The sequence below is a fragment of the Coloeus monedula genome, assembly GCF_965178545.1.
Source record: "Coloeus monedula genome assembly, chromosome: 20".
Taxonomy (NCBI): domain Eukaryota; kingdom Metazoa; phylum Chordata; class Aves; order Passeriformes; family Corvidae; genus Coloeus; species Coloeus monedula.
The window spans coordinates 982,397-999,648 of record NC_138800.1 but is presented as its reverse complement, the minus strand read 5'-3'; the positions used below and the strand labels follow the sequence as shown (position 1 = coordinate 999,648).

Sequence of the window (17,252 nt, the reverse complement as noted above, 5' to 3'; positions counted from 1 at the left end):
AGCCCTGTGGGGAGAAAAGCCTGACTTGTGCAGCTCAGCACAGCTGAAGGTGAGCACAGGGATCCAGGAGCCCAGTTCTCCATCGCCAGGAGCAGACCCTGACCCCTCAGCTGGGCCGGATCCTCAGCTCCTGGCTGGCATTGGGAAGGACACAGATGCCAGTCAGGAGTTACAGCAGCAGCTTCTCCCAGTGGGCAGAGCTGTGGGGAGGCGTGCAGGGAAACAAACTCTGCCTGTGCTGGAAAACTGGGATAACACTGGTCATGGACAGGGCTTAGACAGTTCATGGGTGCTCCCAGTGAGGTCGGACGGGGCTTGGAGCAGCCTGGGACAGTGGGAGGTGTCCCTGCCCATGGCAGGGGTGGCACTGGATGGGCTTTAAGGGCCCTTCCAACCCGAAGCATCCTGGAATTCTGTGGTCTCTGTGACAAGTGCCTGTGTCCCACCCTGGGGTGTCCCAGAGCTCCTCAGGGCAGCCAGAGTCTGAAATTGGAAAATGAACAGGAAATTCCCAGTTTTCCACCTGGGAATCCCAGACTTTGCTGGGCTAGAGCCAAGTGAACAAACCTGGTTCCCTTTGTGCCAGGCTGGGCCATTTTAACATGGAACTCTGCTGGTTTATTTGGGCAAATCCAGCCCTTTGGGAAGGTTGTTATTCCAGCCACAGTGCTCTGAGGAGGCTCCCACAGAACCACAGGGACCTCCTGGTGCCCGGGGATGGCAGAGCCAGGAGCACAAAGTGCCACACTTCTCACACTTCACTGGGAAGCTTTATGAATTAACTGGAGTACAAAGTCAGGTCTAATTGATGTTTGTATTGATTGAACTGCTCCAAGTCTTAATTTTGGTTGTAAAACTTCCTTTAAAACAGAGCCATTTATAATTAAGACAGGATCCGTAATTAATTGAGTTTTATACTCATAAAAACTGCCTCTCTCATCAGTCTAAATTAAACTCCACATGAAAGTTGGAGCAAATTAAATACAGTAGATGCCAAAACTACTTTCCCTGCATTCTTTGCTATTCTTACTAATGTCAAAACAGAAGTGATGTGAAGGTGTGGAAAAGTGCTGGAAATCCCTGTTTGGAGAGGAGACAGCAGGGGAGGGCACCATGGTCTGTGCCCACCCTGTGCAGGGTGAGCACAGGGACATCCCCACCACCCTCCACACGAGCCAGGAGCCACTTCCCACATCCCAGCTGGAAAATTCATCTTTTCATATTAAAAAAATTAATTCCTCACCCCTCTTGCACCATTCCAACAAACACAAACCTGCCTGGAAAAATGCTTTGCTCCACCAGAGTCACACGAGGTCCCCACACCCAAGGGGGGCTGCCAGGGTTCCCTTCACGTGCCAGGGGCTATTTAAAACAAAGGATCATTAAAACAAGGGTTAATTAAAACAAGGGTTAATTAAAACAAGGGTGAAGCTGGGCCTGGCTGTGCCCCCCATGAATGAAACTCCCCAGCTCTGGTAACCGTGGTTGACCAAATGACCCTTTCCAGCCTGATCTATTGGAAATCTTTCCAGCCATCAACCACAATATTTACACAGCCCAGACAATTCTGAGCTCGTGGCAGGAAAATAAATCACCGTGGACATATGTACAGAGTGAAAAGTTCCCCAATAAATCTGTCTGCCTCATCCATATCTAGGTAATTAGCAATTCCCTGCTTTAAATGCTCCCATTTAATTGGGGTTGCTGTTTTTAGTGGAATACCATTTCCTCTCCCCAAAAGGGCCACTACTATTTTCGTACCACGGGTTTTTTCTGGCTGCCACATTCTGCTCTCCCCACTCAAATTTAAAAAGTCACTGCAACCCTCACCAAGTATTTATGGCTTGAAATTCCTACACTCATCCCCGAGCTGACACCCAGAAAGCTTCTCACAGCTGTCCAGAGTTATCCAGGGTTATCCCACACAAATCCAAACCCCAGCAGGAGCCCAGGGTCCTCAGTAGCTGCTCTAAGAGCTGCTCAGGCACTGCTTGTGGCCAGTGTCATCCTTTGGGATCCCCACGGACAGCAGCAAGCAGGGATTAGGGAGGTCTCCAGGAGCTCTCTGGGTGAGGGAGGCTGTGGCCAGTGCCACACCAGGGTTTGTCCCTTCCCTGGGGATAGGGATTATTCCAGCTGCTCCTGCTCCCCCCAAGGCCACTGGAAGCCATCGGCCAGGGCAGAGCTGGGGCTGGTGGAGGTGGAGGAGATGCCTCCCTCAAAGGGTGGAAGGGAAATGGCCAAGCAGCACCAAACCCCTTTGTTTGGCCTGGTTTAGAGCCAAACCAGCCGGGGCTGGGGCCCTCCTGCCTCAGAGCCTCTCTTTTCAGCCCATCCTGGTAATTTGTGCTGCTCTCATCCCATCGAAGCCTCAGGTGCCTCAGGAGCAGGACCTGGGAGAGGTGATGGGAATGCAGAGAGCTGATTATTAACGAAGCACATAAATTACCATGCTGGTAATTACCCAGAGGAGCGAGGTTCCAACGAGCCTCTCTCTGTTACACCTCTGGTACCCAGCCCTCTCCCACAGCCAGGCTCACTGGGGTGCAGGACAAACGGGGATGGGACTGGGTCTGCACCTCCAGGAGCTGAGATCTCAGCCAGCAGATAAAGGATGGCAGGATTAGCTGTGCTCGTGGGCAGCTGCATCCCAGAAATCCCCCCGGGATGGGGTGTGACATCCAATCTTCCAGAACTCCGGGACTGAAACGCAGGAGGGTGAAACTTTCTCTAGGAGCTGATCCCTAAAAGGTTTCTGTTAAAAAGAGAAATGGACTCTGAGGACATCAGCAGTGGTCTGATTCCTTCAGTGACAGCCCAGCTCCATCGATGGGAATTTTCCTGCCTTTGTCACTGGGAATTTCACATCTGTAAAATCAGCACGTTTTCCTTGGGAGACAGCGAGTCCCCCAAGCTCAGCTCTTCCGTTGGCTGAGCAAAGACACCAATCCTGCTCCTCCTGAGAAACATTCCATGGGCATTCTCCACGCAGAGGAACTCCAGGGATGTGCCGTGTTTGGCTTTAAACACTGCTGGGATGGAGACACAGGCGCTCTCACCGAGCTGTCAGGAGAGCTTTTTATCTGCCAGGACTCCACGCTGTGGTTCCAGCCCTGAATTTGTGGGTGGGAAGGTGAAATAATCACACAAAACACCTGAAACAGCAGCTTCAGATCTGTTATTGTGGATAAACCTCAGCAGAGCCATCCCCAGAGCACGAGCAGCCAGCATTTCCCCACAGCAACACACACGAGGTGTCCCTCAGGCTCCAGTGGCACCAGGTGTCACCCAGCCAAGAGCCCTGGCCCGCTGCACTCTGACAGGGGACAATAAACTGAACCCTTCGGTCTCTTCAAAGCTCCTCTCCAAAGCCCCAAGAGCTGCTGAGCAGCAGCTCCTGAAGGGTGAGGTGCTCATCCGATCCCATCTCCTTCTGGCAGGCCTGAAGGGACCCCTCAGCCTTACTCCTGTTGGCCGTAGCTGCAGAAATCAAAGCCCATCTCCTGATCCAAGGAGGAGAAAAAGCAGATTGGAAACGCCAGACCCAGTGCAGGACAGCAGGGAAAGCTGAGGAGAAGCCAGACGACCTCCCCCCCCCGCCCAGAGCCCTGTATTTAACCAGACCCTTTATTTGCTTTGCTTCCCTTTCCCCAGCTCACAGATTCCAGTCTTTTCTTGTGAAAAACGAGAGCCAGACAAAAGGGAGGATGGGGAATCCAGCAGAGGAAATCTGTGAAGAAACGAGCCTGGAAGGCTGCTGGAATGAGCCCTGAAGAAGCCATCAGCTCCCTAAGCCCCTTCCCAGAACGGGGTGGGAAATGTCCCTCCTGCATCCCAGCCAACCCAAACCGTGGAGATTTTTCCTGCTGGGCTGGAATGGCCATTCCTGGGCTCTGCCAGAACCCGGGCTCTGCTTCTGGGACTCCCCAGTGCAGAAATTAAAGCTCTTGGGAGCCAGGGCAGGACCCTGAGGGCACAGGGGTGGCTCAGGTGTGACCCCACACCTGGGGCTCCTCTGCCAGGAGGGGAGCGATGCCTCCTGCACATCCCTGCCCAAATCCTGGCCCTGCTCCATCCCAAGGCAATCTGTCTCCTGCAGAGCTTTCCCCAAACCGGGCCCAGCCTCTCCGAGACACCTCATCAGCTCCCGCCCCCGCCCCGTGTCCGGGCTGCAAGGAAACGTTCGGATTTGCTCTTTCCGTGGACGCTGGGACCTGGCCAGCCAAAATCTGCACGTGTGCCACACCTTGGAGCAGAACTGAGGGAAAAAGCTCAGACTCAAAATGAAACACTTTGTTTTGGAATGGATGAGAATTCCGCGCCCCGCCCCCCCCAGCTTCCGATTCATGGCAGAAAAATGCAAAGATTCAAATCTGCTGATTTGGCTCAGATTTAAATGGATCCCCCTACTTTTTTTTCTATATTTTTTCATTTTTAAACTCCAATAAACTAAGAAACCCGAGCTGCACTGGGAGGCAGTGCCTGTCCTGGGCTGTTAACTCTCCCTGCAGTCCCTGAGGCACAGGTTTGTACAAGCAGGGACCTTGCTGGTCCTGGTGCTTTAGAGAGGGAACCTCAGCCCAGCTCACCTCAACTTCCCCCAGGAGCAAAGCAGGACAGAGCATCTAGCTCTCTCTCCAGATTCTCATTTTCCCTCCTGCACCACTGGAATCAAATCCACAAAGCAGCCACAAGCTCCATTTAGTGCTTGTGCTGGGCATTTCACCCCTCAGGACGCTGGCGGGCACAGCTCCCCAGCTCAGAGGCAGGAATTGCCGTGTCCCCCTCAGCACAATCCCCTCCCATGTGCAAAGGCTCCGAGCCTTTGGTACCTCCGGGAAGCAGCAGCAGCAATTCCAACGGGCTCCACAGCCCCGTCCCTGCCCTCCCCTCCTGGAGCTGCTCACACGCCTCACGGCCCGGGTTGGACTGCGAGGAAGGGAAGGGGAAGGGGAAGGGGAAGGGAAAGGGAAAGGGGAAGGGGAAGGGGAAGGGGAAGGGGAAGGGGAAGGGGAAGGGAAAGGGGAAGGGAAAGGGGAAGGGAAAGGGGAAAGGGGAAGGGGAAGGGGAAGGGGAAGGGGAAGGAAAGGGAAGGAAAGGGAAGGAAAGGGAAGGAAAGGGAAGGGAAGGGAAGGGAAGGGAAGGGAAGGGAAGGGAAGGGAAGGGAAGGGAAGGGAAGGGAAGGGAAGGGAAGGGAAGGGAAGGGAAGGGAAGGGAAGGGAAGGGAAGGGAAGGGAAGGGAAGGGAAGGGAAGGGAAGGGAAGGGAAGGGAAGGGAAGGGAAGGGAAGGGAAGGAAAGGAAAGGAAAGGAAAGGAAAGGAAAGGAAAGGAAAGGAAAGGAAAGGAAAGGAAAGGAAAGGAAAGGAAAGGAAAGGAAAGGAAAAAGGAAAAAGGAAAGGAAAGAGGAAAGGGGAAAGGAAAAAGGAAAGGAGAAAGGAAAAAGGAAAGGGGAAAGGAAAAAGGAAAGGAGAAAGGAAAGGAGAAAGGAAAGGAGAAAGGAAAAAGGAAAGGAGAAAGGAAAAAGGAAAGGAGAAAGGAAAGGGATTTGTGTTTCCTCACAAATTAAACAGAAATTGCCCAAAAGAATAATCCTAAAACACAAAATACTGCCTCATCCCAGATGTTCCTAACAGGCTTGTGTTCTAATGGCTTATTTAGAGAGACTTTGCCTGAATGACAGCCATTAATGATGCGCATTCAGGGCATCAGGAGACACAAACATCGTTCACTACCAAAGCTTGGGGCTTTTCTTTCTTTTGTGGGTCCCTCCCTCCCCCCCCCCCGAATTGTTATCAAAATACAGGAAACGTTTTCAGAAAGCCTCTGTGCTGCTCTGCACTATTAAAGACTGGAAATTCCACATGCCAGCGTTTCTGGGAGTTCTTTGCTCTTGCTTGGCTCCTGCTGCCTGTGACCCTCAGCTGCTGGCAGGACACGGGCTGGGACTGAGCATCTCCCTGCTTGTCCAACCCATCCCAATTGCAGGCAGATTTGGATCCCAGCTGCTTTCCCCACTGGTGAGTGGTGCCAGGACTGCAGACCTGGGGCCTGAGGTCCATGGTCTCCTGTCCTGTCACTTCGAGTGTTGCTTCATGCGATGCTCGCGTGGGTCCTGCTCTTGTCCCAGCACTGCCACTGTCCCTCCCTTTTGTCCCTCTCAGCCAGATCCAGGCTACAAGAGCCCTTCAGAGGGGGGCGAACAGGAGACCAAGGCAGACAGAGAGGTCCTGGCTCGGCTCATGCCCCAAACCCACCTGGTGCAAGGCCCAGGGTGCCCCAGAGAGCCCCTGGCCGAGCCCTCCCTGCCCAGCACCACCCAGCGAGGAGGGAGGGCAGGACTTGGGCTGAGCTCAGCCTGCCAAAGCCACAGCTCAGTTTTAACTCATTTCATTTGGAGAGTGAACAGCCTTGAGCCAGGCTGGCACCAGCCCTGGGAGCTGCAGTGCTCTCACCCTGCAGTGGCTGTGCTGGCACCAGGGGCTCCCAGAGCGTTCCAAAACTGCAGCTCCTGCTTGGCCCCGGAGCTCTGCTGCTCTTCCTGAGCTCTCGGACATTCCCTGTGCCCCTGGACACTCCCTGAGCTCCCAGACATTCCCTGTGCCCCTGGACATTCCCTGTGCCCCTGGACACTCCCTGGGCTCCCGGACATTCCCTGTGCCCCTGGACATTCCCTGTGCTCCCGGACACTCCCTGAGCTCCCAGACATTCCCTGTGCTCCCGGACACTCCCTGAGCTCCCGGACACTCCCTGGGCTCCCAGACATTCCCTGTGCCCCTGGACACTCCCTGTGCCCCTGGACATTCCCTGTGCCCCCGGGCACGCCCTGTGCCCCTGGGCACTCCTGGCATCCAGGGTTGGAGCAGGAAGCAAGGGGGGCTGAGCTCTCCTGTTCCTCCCCACTGTTCCCAGAGCATCCCTGTCCCTCCCAGCCCTGCCTGGGGTCCCCGCAGCCCTGCACAGCCCCAGGGCCTGGGAGCACCACGGTCCCTGGCAGAGGGGCACCCCATGGATGGGTGTCCAAGGCCAGACTTCCAAGGGCTCCTACGGATCCACTTTGATGTCACCAAAGCAGAGCTGGGAAAGCAGCACTTCCTGCTGGGCTCCTGCTCCATCCCCAGGGCCCCTGGGCCCGTCTGGCTCCAGGGACAGCTGGACACGGCTGCACATGGACACGGCTGCACGGGGCTCCGGCTCCTTTCACTCCAGGAACAGCAAATCCAAGGCTGGAGGCAGCTGCTCCTCTCACCTCCTCCCTAGCTCCAAACCCTCTGCCCATCCTGCCCCATCGCACTGGGGCACAGCCCCCCTGTTCCTCTCCTCCCCTCCTGCTCCCCCAGCTCTGACTTTCTGGGAACACCCAGTGCTGAGCCTGAGGGAGCATCCCTGCACAGTCCATTTAATAAACCTGCACTTGGCACCTCTTTCTCCTCCAAGCTGGGGCTGTGATGTCTCAGGACCCACGTCTGGGCAAGGGAAACTGGGAAACAGAGAATTCCAGCCAGAGGGAGAGAACAACCAGGTTCAATTCCCGGCATTGCTGTCATCCCTCAGCTGGCCTCACCCCCTGCTCACTGTGCCAGGGCCCTGGCCTGGGCCTCAGCACAGCAAAGGCACTTTCTGGCACACAGGGACACGGGGACAGGACCGCAGTGTCCCTCGGCAGAGCCCTGCGGGTGATGGAGCAGCAGGGCCGGGATCCGGGCAGTGCCACGGGCAGTGTCCCCACCCCAAAGCAGGAGCAGCAACCCCGACATCAGGTGATGACTCCAGAGGCTCTGCTCGAGTGGCATCCGAAAAAAGCCCTTCCAAGGCACCGGGTGAGACCCTCTCAGATCACCGGGTTTGTGTCCCCGTCACTGCTGCAGCAGCGCTGTGCCAGGACAGTGTCCTTGTGCCAGCCCCCGTGTCACCAGCAGGACCACAGGCACATGGGGACTGGGGATTCCAGGCAAAGCCACTGCTCTGGGGAGCAGGAGCCACAGGGGAGACTCTGACAGTTCCCAGAGCTGTGCTGGCTTCTCCCCCTTGCCAAACCTCTCTGCTGCCCGGTAAACCGAGGCACAGAGGGATCAGCGACAGGGAAGGACTGTGGGCAGGGGTCTGTCCTCCGGCTTCTCCAGGGTACATCTGACTCCTAAACCTCCTTACTGAGGGGGAAAACCTATTTCTGAGTGTTCCCCTGTACAGGCTTAGTGGGGTTTTGCAGGGGTTTGTGCCCTGGAGAGGAGGCTGCTCTGGGAGCGAGGCGTGGATTCCGCTGGGCTGGGACTGGATTAAAGCCGATGTGCTGAAGGACACAGCAAGTGTCACCTCCTGTGCCCGCAGCCCCGGGGACACCCAGCACTGCACAGCCCCACCAGCCCAGCAGGCAGAGCACCAGGATCACCCCCAGACCTCACAGGATTGTGAATAAATTAAAGGATGGATCAGCAAAGGCTGACTCTGAGGCCCCGTCTGTGTGAGCAGAGCCCTGGCAGCCCCACGGGCCCCTCGTGCCCATCCTGCTCCTGGGCTCTGCACCCAGGGCTGCCCTGCTGGGATCCACCGGAGCCATCCCTGCCCCAGCTCCTCCCGTGGCAGCTTGCCCAGCCCTATTCCCAGCGCTCCGTGAGCTCCTGAGCCCAGCACCGAGAGAGGACCCAGGAACTGAAGTAAAGAGTGAACCATTTGCTCGGCACTCAGTGCCACCAAGGGCTGCCTAAGGCAGCTGAAATCCAGGCAAAGGCCACGTTTGTGCCTCTGTCTGTGCAGTTAAATGGGAAGAAATGGCTTTTCAGAGGGATTTTCAGCTGGGGACCAACTGCCTGACTCCCCAGAGCTGCTGTGGCTTCTGCAGAACTGAGGTTTCTCCAGAGCCTCACTCCTGTGGCTTGGGAAGGAGCTGGATGGGACAATTCCCACCTGATCCGAAGGAGAAGCACCCTCATGGCCCTTTATGGGGTGGGGAGATGTCCAAAAATCTGTCCTTGTGGCACTGCCAGCCCTGCCCAGCCCCAAAAGCCTCGGGCAGGAGTTGATGCCTCCCTTTGCCAGGGGAAGATGCTCTGGCCAGAGTGACCCCGTCCCAAAGGATCCCTGGGGGCTAGGCCAGCAGGGAATGGTGTGTTTGGGACCCACACAACACCAGCACCTCCCTGGATGCACGGCTCTTCCTGTCCTGGAAGATGGGGGGGACACAGAGGCATTTGGTCCCCTCTGCTTCCCGATCTGGGGAATCTCCAGGGAATCTCACGGCTCCGGGCTGCAGGGCCCTGTCCCAGGCAGGGCACCTCAGCACAGCAATAGGGCAGCAGGCGAGGATGAGAGCCCTGCTTCCATCCAGGAACACTTCCTGGGATAGCAGGGACTTGCTAAAGCCAGGTTTAACGCCAGGGATTGAAGAACTTGTAAAATTAATGATCCAGCCTAGCAGCTTGCATCAAAAATTAAAAATCCCCATTAAACATTGGATAAACGTGTCACAGCCAGAGTTAAGTGCCTTTTTAAGCAGGTTTAGCTCCTGATGGGGATCTGCTCCATTCCTGTGGCCGGAGGGGACACAGGCAGCAAATTCCCAGCCCCGGGAGCATCGGCCTGGCAGGATCCATGGAATGCCAGGGAGCACCAAAGCCTCAGCAGCACCTCTGGTGAGAGACACCCACTGCAGACCTGGACGGAGCCGCACCAAGGCCCAGTTTGGATCCCTCTCCCCAAACCCATCTTTTTCCAGCTCAAACAGGCTCCATCTCCACTCCAATAATCCAGGAGTCCTCCAGCCCTGCCCAAGGATACCTGGATACCCCCCCCCAGTAGCTCCCTGTCTCGCCAGCCCGTTCCCAAAACCGTGTCAGCATAGCTGGAGTTCAAACCAGCCCTGGAGCTGCTGTCCAGATGGTGTCCCTGTCATTTTAATTTGTTGGCAGCCAACCCCGTTTTCCTCGTGCTCTGTCACTGCAAGGGCTCTTTCCTTGGGGATGCTGCTGATGCCTGTTCCTGCATTTTGGGGACAGGGAGCCCAGGTGACACATTCCCCCTTGGAAGGGGGTGTGGGACAGGGGAGCAGAGGCCCTGGAGCCCTTCCCAAGGCTGGGTTTGTCCCGCTGGAGAAAATCCTGGCTCCTGGTGCAGGGCTTGGGATGTGGAGGAGAATGTTGGGATGTGGAGGAGAATGGAAATCCTTCCTGCTCTGGAGCTTTCCCCCATCCAAAGCTTCCTGCCACCGCCCTGCTGGGGATGTCCAGCGCTGCAGAGTCCCGGAGCTCCTCCCCCAGCCCCAGTGGTCCCACTGGCAGCGCAGCAGCTCAGACCCTCAGAACACAGAATTCCTCTGCAGGCCTCCCTGTGCTCCCACCCTGTGGGTGTCCAAACACTGCCCTGCCTGGTGGGAAGTGATGTAATTCCAGGGAAAAGGAGCTTTCCTGGAGGCTGAGGGTGGAAGGTTGGCGATGCTGGGTGGGTGTCAGTGGCACACAGGACCCCGCTGCCACAGGGAGAGATTCCCAAAGGGAGCTCAGGAGAACGGAGCTGCACTGGGCAGGGGCCTCCTGTCAGCCAGTGTTCCCAGGAATGCTGGCACCTGGAGACTCCTGCTGGGACAGAGCACGGAATGGCAGCCACACACCTCTGCCTTGTGGATCCCTGCAGCCTCCTCAGGGCTGAGCTGTCACAGACCCAGGGACAGGGACCCACCCTGTCCCCATCCAGGAACTGTCTGGAGCAAATGGGAATCTGCAACCCCATAATTCCTGCAGAATTCCTTCCAGAACCCTGGCACAGGGTGCCCAGAGCAGCTGGGGCTGCCCCTGGATCCCTGGCAGTGCCCAAGGCCAGGCTGGACACTGGGGCTGGGAGCAGCCTGGGACAGTGGGAGGTGTCCCTGCCCATGGCAGGGGTGGCACTGGATGGGCTTTGAGGTCCTTCCAACCCAACCCATTCCATGATTCTGTGATCCTCAGAACATCAACACTGCCCCAGATTTTATCATTTCCTTAGGGAGGCTACTCCATAGCTGGAACTCCCGAGTCCCAAGGCAATGCACACTGGAATTGGCAGAAGGAGCTCAGCAGAAGTGGGAGACAGAGCTGCTCCTGTCCCCAGCAGCCTGGGCACGGCGCTGGCACAGTTCCGTGTTCAGGGACACGAAACCCCATCACAGCTCAATATCAGACAGGAATAATTCCATTTCCAGCCATGGACACTCACAGCAGCGACACCTGGGATAAACCTGCCTTGGAAAAGAGCTCTGGGAAATGGAAAATGAGCTTTGCACAGTCCCAGCCACTTCATTAATGCTCACAGGGCTTGCACTGAGCATGGACTTGGAGAGCTGTGCAGGGATCCATGTCCAGAGCATCTCCTATCCCAGGAGAATTTCCTTTCCTTTCCTTTCCTTTCCTTTCCTTTCCTTTCCTTTCCTTTCCTTTCCTTTCCTTTCCTTTCCTTTCCTTTCCTTTCCTTTCCTTTCCTTTCCTTTCCTTTCCTTTCCTTTCCTTTCCTTTCCTTTCCTTTCCTTTCCTTTCCTTTCCTTTCCTTTCCTTTCCTTTCCTTTCCCTTCCCCTTTCCTTTCCCCTTTCCTTTCCCCTTTCCTTTCCTCTTTCCTTTCCTTTCCCCCTTCTTTTCCCCTTTCCTTTCCCCTTTCCTTTCCTCTTTCCTTTCCTCTTTCCTTTCCTTTCCCCCTTCTTTTCCCCTTTCCTTTCCCCTTTCCTTTCCCCCTTTTCCAAGTGTTTTTCCCTCTCCCCCGGAGCAGGGCAGGCTCAGCCTGTTGCTGCTCCATGACTCAGCCCATGACTAACGCCTGTCTCCCCTGGGTCTCCCTCTGGAGCACATTCCTGCTCCTGCTCCCCGGATCCCACCTGGAACAGTGAGGATAATCAGTCCCAGCCCTGGCAGGGCCCAGCTGGGGAGGCTGGGGGGACTCTCCCTGTCCTTTCCCTTCTGTGCTGTGACCACCGGCAGGATTGAAGCTCCAGGGAAAACCTCTGGAGAGGGACGGGAGCTGTGGCACGGCAGCTCCGGCTCTCCAGCCAGGGACTCTTATCAAGCCTTCCTCATAACACCACGGAGAACCAGCTCTGGACCAGCCACAACCTCCTGGCTCAGGGGGTTTTTGTTGAATAACAGCCCCCAGAGGAGCCTGGCTGGTGACAGAGCCCTGCAGGACACGGTCCCTCCTGCCCAGGACTCCCAGCATCCAAGGATTATCCCCAGACATCACAGGAGGGCGAAGAGCCCTGCCCTGGGCTGCTTTTCAGAGGCAGGGGTAGGACGGCACGGCTGTGTTTGTGATGTTGGGCCATTTTACCCGGGTTGTGGGACCCCAGGGTGACCCCACAGTGTCCCCAGAGTGTCCCCAGAGTGTCCCCAGCCCCACAACTGCCACCCTGCCCTGCTCCTGGGGCTGCAGCCCCGCCACCCTTGAGCCCCCCAGCCCTGCCTGCGTTAGTGGCCAGCAGGAGACAGCTGCTAATCCCAGCTCCATCGGGAGCCCCACTTAACCAGGACCCTTAAATTCCTTCAGGAGCTGTTCCCAGGGGACTCTGGAGCTGCTCAGGGATGGCTTCTACCCCCAGGACAGAGAGACCCAGGGAAGAGCTGGTGACAGGGGGAGGTGCTGGGAAGAAGAAGCAGAAACCAGGCACCTGCTGCGGTTTATAACCCATAAGGATGGAAAAGCCTCCTGGAGAGGGCAGTCCCCACATTCCTGCCCTGCATTCCCCTGCACCCCAAGCTCCTGCAGGCAAAACCCTGCACTGGCACTGCCACCCTGGAGCTCCACCTTAGGGACTGCAGGAAGCCCAAAAACCTCTCCCAGTCCAGAAAAAGCCGTACAGACACCCCAGCCCCAGCTGGGGCAGGAGCTCCGTGGCTGAGGCACCAGGTGCCAACACTGCCCTGCAGCAACATCTCCTGCTGATCCCAAAGGAACCTGGCTCAGGCAGGGATTTACTGGGATGGCTGTCTGGACAAATGGTGCTGCTGTGGTTCACACTTGCATTTCTCTGCCAGGCACTACTTGCATCTCCCCAAGCCTGCTTCTCACGCATGTGCCTCCCTTCAGGTGAGATTTGTCACATTCCCACTCTGGAAATGTTTTTCCCTCCTGACAATACCCTTTAGATAGTGCCTGCGGAGGTGGATGACTCAAGCTTGACATGATTATTTCCATCCAGCATTTTTTATTAAAAATCCTCCTGACGGTTCTGAACATGAGGACAGGAGCTGCTTTGAAAGGGACGTGGAAAGCTCCGAGTCTGCACAAACTGTGCCATGATTTTATGTCAACCAACAGGAGCCAGAAAATCTGTGTAAAACAGCCCCTCCCAGCCTGAATTTATCATTTCATGCCCAGAAACCTCCAAGCACATGGCAAGAACTTCCACCCGAGACCCCTCTGTGCATCCGGCCCCTCAGAGCCAGGTTATGGACGAGCTGCCACTTCCAGCTCCGTCTTTTACCCGGAGTTCCAAAGTCAAGGATCTCCCACTTTAGCTCTGGGCAAGTGAATTCCCTCTGTGACAGCTCCCAAACACCCTCACACTGCTCCAGCCCCACAAATAGCAAACGCTGCTGCTGCGAACAGACACCCATGAGCAGAGTGACCTCTGCTCTCCCAGCCTCCCCCTGCTGCCAGCAGCGTCTGGAGGAGCAGCATGGAAAAAACCAGAGTGGAGTTAGGGATGACAGATGGATGCTGCAAGTTGGGAAAGTTTCGACGGGAAAAACTTCCTCTGCTCTCCTGAGGCCTCGCCCGGAAAACCGGACACAGTTCTGGTGTCCTCAATGTGGGGAGGATGTGGAGCTGTTGGGGCAAGGCCAGAGGAGACAGTGAAGCTGATAGAGGCACTGGAGCACCTCCCCTATGGAGACAGGCTGAGAAATTTGGGATTGTTCACCTGGAGAAGGCTCCAGGGAGAGCTCAGAGCCCCTTGCAGGGCCTAAAGGGGCTCCAGGAGAGCTGGAGAGGGACTGGGGACAAGGCATGGAGGGACAGGACACAGGGAATGGCTTCCCACTGCCAGAGGGCAGGGCTGGATGGGATATTGGGGAGGAATTGTTCCCTGGCAGGGTGGGCAGGCCCTGGCACAGGGTGCCCAGAGCAGCTGGGGCTGCCCCTGGATCCCTGGCAGTGCCCAAGGCCAGGCTGGACATTGGGGCTTGGAGCAGCCTGGGACAGTGGGAGGTGTCCCTGCCCATGGCACTGGATGAGCTTTAAGGTCCCTGCCAGCCCAGCCCATTCTGGGATTCTCTGATTCTCAATACTCCTTTGGAAAATCACCACTCAGAGAAGAGGCAGAGCAGCACTTGGAGCGTTCACCCCAAGCCCTGGGCTCCTTCCCCCTGGCATTACTCAAAATCAGGACTCCTTCCCGTTTCCTGGTCTCCCCATTCTCCCCCAGCCCCTACCTGCAGCTGCAATCGGGGAGAACTCCTGGGAATTCCCTGTAGGATGAGCTGGGAGCAGGGTCAGGCTGTAGCACCGTCCCCCTGCAGCATCCCAGAAACCCTTCCCAAGTGAACAGTGCTGACACACACAGTGCCAGACACAGGAAAAAAAGAAATCCGCTGGAAAAAACCCAACAGATCAGGCACTTGTTGGAGCCTTGAGCGCAGAGGAACGTTATAGAAAATTCCCAGTGACTCCTCCAGCTCCAAACCTATCATAATTTAATCTGTGTGACTGGAATTTCTCAATAGGCTGGAACTCCCTCAGGACCGAAATCTCATTGAAAAAGAAACCAAGGAGAATTTTGGCATCTCTTCCCCAGGCTGGAAGATGAAATGCAAATCTGTTATTGGCATCGAGCTCTCACAGCTTGATCCATCCACAGAGCTCCAACAGCCTGACATTAACTTCTCAAGGAAGAACATTTTGTTACTCATCCTCAGACAGTTTATGCTTAAAGGCAGGAAGACTAATTCTGTTTGGGGTTTGGGCAGTGAACCTTCCCCAATTACCAGCACAGCCAGGCACTGATCTGGTATTAGAGACAAAACACGGGGAGATGGAGACTGCTGACTTCATCTTAAATATAAATTCCAGAGGCTGAACGCTGCTGGCGCACGGAAAAGCATCTCCAGCTTCTTCTGCTGCCCTGACTTCCAGACACGGATCAGTTTGGTGCCTCTCCCGTGTTTGCAGGTGGAAAAAGGTAACCTGAGGTGGAGCTCCTCTGTGCCGGCGCCGAACTGGGGCCCATCCTGGTGGCACAGGCACAGAGCCCTGGCGAGGGGGGGGTGCAGCAAAGGCTGCCAGGGAAGGAACGAACTTCATTCGAACACGGAGCCTTCGCTTAGCACGCAGGGAATAAAGGGATGATGAGGTAAAGAGCTCTGCTCAGCCTCCCGGAGAGCGAGGGGGCTCTGCGGGAGGAGATGAACGATCCCCCTGCGCTCCCACTCCCGGCTCGGGGCTGATCCACGGGACTTCGGTGGGACTTCAATTAGCAGCACTCGGCTGCTCCTGCTCCAAAGGCGGCTCCTCCACGCCTAATTGCCCTCATTTGCCGTTAATTAACGGCGACGATCCGCAGCTCTGGAGCGCTGGATTCTCCCGGGGCAGGCGGAGCTGGGCTCCAGCTCCTCCCGCAGCTCCCGCGGACACAGCGGTGCCCGAGCGCTCGGGGATCCACACGGGTCCAGGGACAGCAGGGGAAGAGTGGAACTTGCACTGGATTTCCTTCCCTCTCCAGGCACAGCCCGTTTCCCATCCCTCACCAGGCACAGCCCGTTTCCCATCCCACACTCAGCCCAGCCCGTTTCCCATCCCACACTCAGCCCAGCCCGTTTCCCATCCCACACCAGGCACAGCCCGTTTCCATGCTAGTGGAGGGAAGCACACCAGGGACATGCACCCCTCGTGCCCTGCATGGCCCTGCCAGGGGCTCCAGCCCCGCGGCCACCTGAAGCAGCTGCAGCCAGGTCTCTGCAAGGCTCTCAGGCGACCACAGCAGCCGTGCTTTAATCGGGGCAGGAATAACAGAAAATCCTGCTTTGTGCTCAGAATGAGCTGCAGGACCTCCTCCCGTGTGCTCAGCAGCCCCAACACCCCACACAGGGGCAAGGCAGAGCTGTGCCTGGCCATACAATTGGCATCTTTGGGATGAGGAGAAGCTGAACCAGCGCAGTTCAGCTGAACTCAAACCTTCAAGCCAAGTTCCTGCGCCCCAGGAGAAGAGCCCAGGATGTGCCCTGGGGTTCCTGGGTCTGAGGCAAGCTGCACTAAAAGCAGTTTCTCACATCCCTCACCTGAGCTGTGTCCTCACATCCTCATTGGGAAGAGGAGAACGCTGTCTGTACCCAAGCTAAATTCATATAAAGCTCACAAACCCAAATCCAAAGGCTCAGAGTTGGAAAGGCTGGGAAATGAAGCTCTGATTTACCAAAGCACACATGAAAAGGGGCAAGGTGGGCAGAAATGTTGGCCTCCTGTTTCTCCAAAATGCCTCCAGGCTGTCCTGGAAGGACCAGTTCCACCTTGCACCCTTGCCTTGATCCTTCCCTCAACAAATTCCCCATCAAGGCCGCGGATTCTGACCATGGCTTGTACCAAACCTGCACTAGGGAGCAAGCCAAGAGCTCCAATTCATACCACAATGCTCAAAGACCGTCTGCCAACAAAATTAATTCTTTAACTCAGAAATGACCCTGGTGAGCCACAAATCCTCTCCAAAGGAGACCTTCCCCCCTGAACCAGACTGGGAGCACCTGGCCGCACATGCCGGGCCAGGGCAGAGGGGATTAACAACAACAGCTTCCAGGGGAAAATGATGGGATCCTCCAGGCAGCAGACAAGGACACCCTTCAGATGGCCTATGCCAGACTGAGGCCGCTCTGTGCTCCCTGCCACTGCTCTGGAAAATGGAACTTTAAAGCTCTTTGCAGCTTCTGAAGCCCCCAGCTACCTCATGCATCTTGTGCCGAGACACGGAGAGGAGCCTCCCTTTGGGAAGGCCTCAGAGCAAATGAGGCTTGGTGGGAAGAGCAGACTCAGCTCTTCAGGGTCCCAGGGAAGGCTTAAGGACATCTTTGGGACAGTATCAACCTAAACGTTCTCATTTTGCCCATAAAGTGCAGGCTCCATGTTTCAAAAAGCTGCGGGAGGACAAAAGTTGAGACTCAAATTGCTCCACAGCTCCCAGCACAACTTTGGCCAGGGACCATCTCTGTGTCCCTGACCTGCTGAGCCATCCCACTTCCCAGCAGCCTTCCCAGCGGGAATCCCCTGGGTAAATGCATGGAACACCCTGGAGAAGGTGCAGAGGAGCCTTCCCCAT

General features: G+C 56.3%; 1 protein-coding gene across 1 annotated transcript in view; it reads right to left on the bottom strand.

The window, feature by feature from the left end:
* Positions 1-17,252, bottom strand: part of CALN1 (calneuron 1) — a gene marked incomplete at both ends in the record, with an annotated part of 119,049 nt that overhangs the window by 78,787 nt on the left and 23,010 nt on the right. The window lies entirely within an intron of this gene.